Genomic DNA, 1,460 nt, shown 5'->3' with positions numbered 1-1,460 from the left:
CAGAACTGACTGGTTTAGAGTTTACCTCATCAAGGATCACTGAATCTGACTTCTGTGAAATAGGAGTTTCAAAACTCGGTTCAACTTCCTCTTTGTCTTAAGCTACAACAGGCTCATCTTCAACCTCAACTACCTTAGGTTCCAATTTCTTCCCACTCCATATAGTGACAACTTTGCAAAGCTCTTTTCTCATACTTCTTAGATTTTCAGTGTCACTCAGCAAAACACCTTGGGGTTTGCTTTTGAACTCATTGGTAGTCGTCCCACTTGGTTCCTTAAAGTTTTCAACATTACTGCTTAGATTTGGATTAGTTCATCATTCTTCATTATGTATGCCTTTAGTAAATCCTCAAGATTACTTGAAGATTCAGATGGTGAGGATTGTTGCACTTGGTGAGGATATTCCAGTGGATAATTTAGTCAAGATGGCATAGAAGGGTTACTAGGGTCCACCCATTGATTGCTCCATGGAAAATTTGAATGATACTATCATGAAGAGTTGTAAGAATTCTATTACAAACCATTCCAATTCTGATTTCCCATGTAATATTTTTACTCTGGATTCGATGGAAAATTTTTAAAGAAATGGCCATCACCACAGTATTTATAAGAAATATTCTCAAACTGGTTTGGCTGTTGACTTGTCAGATTACCATTGAAACCATTAACAATTATATTCTTAAGCATAGAAGACATAGAGGATACCTGGGCTGCCAAAGAAGTAAGTGCATCAACTTCATGTATTCCTACAATTTGTCTTCTTGAAGCTACTTGGTTGGTTGCCCACTGATAGCCATTGCTAGCAATTTTTTTAATAATTTCGTAAGCCTTGTTGTAATACTTAGAAAGAAGAGCTCCATTTTTCGAAGCATCCACCATCATTCTAATATGATCATTAATGCCAATATAAAAAGTTTCCATTTGAACACAATAAGGAATAATACCATGGTGAGGGCACTTTTGTAATAACTCCTTGAATTGCTCCCATGCCTCATATAAAGATTATTCATCAAGTTGCTGAAATGAAGTGATTTCATTTCGGAGCTTAACGGTGAGAAATGGAGGAAAGTATTTCATTAAGAAACGTTGAACCAACTTTTTCCATGTAGTTACGGAACATGATGGTAGGGAGTTCAACCACGCTCGCTCTCTATCTCTTAAGAAGTATGGAAATAATTTCAGTCTCAAGGCGTCCTCGGTCACCCCAGTCATTTTGAATGAGTCGCTCACTTCCATGAATAGTCGAAGATGGAGATGTGGATCTTCAGTAGGCATCCCACTATATTGGCCCATCTTTTGCAACATTTGGAACATTGAATTTAGTTCAAATTGTGGTGCCTCAATTTCGGGTTTCACAATACCCGGATTGAGCTTGTTGAAGAGAAGAATGATATATTGTCGAATGACACAGTTTCTGTCATCAACAACAATGATCAAATTGTGAGCATTATAAGCAAATG

General features: G+C 37.2%; 1 non-coding gene across 1 annotated transcript; it reads left to right on the top strand.

The window, feature by feature from the left end:
- The first annotated feature begins 940 nt into the window (after window positions 1-940).
- LOC128032145 (small nucleolar RNA R71) lies at window positions 941-1,047 on the top strand. Its single transcript, XR_008188274.1, has one exon. It is a non-coding gene; the product is annotated as a small nucleolar RNA R71 (small nucleolar RNA).
- Window positions 1,048-1,460: the final 413 nt, after the last annotated feature.

Source organism: Gossypium raimondii, chromosome 8, assembly GCF_025698545.1.
Source record: "Gossypium raimondii isolate GPD5lz chromosome 8, ASM2569854v1, whole genome shotgun sequence".
Lineage (NCBI taxonomy): Eukaryota > Viridiplantae > Streptophyta > Magnoliopsida > Malvales > Malvaceae > Gossypium > Gossypium raimondii.
This window is presented reverse-complemented; position numbering and strand designations above follow the sequence as displayed.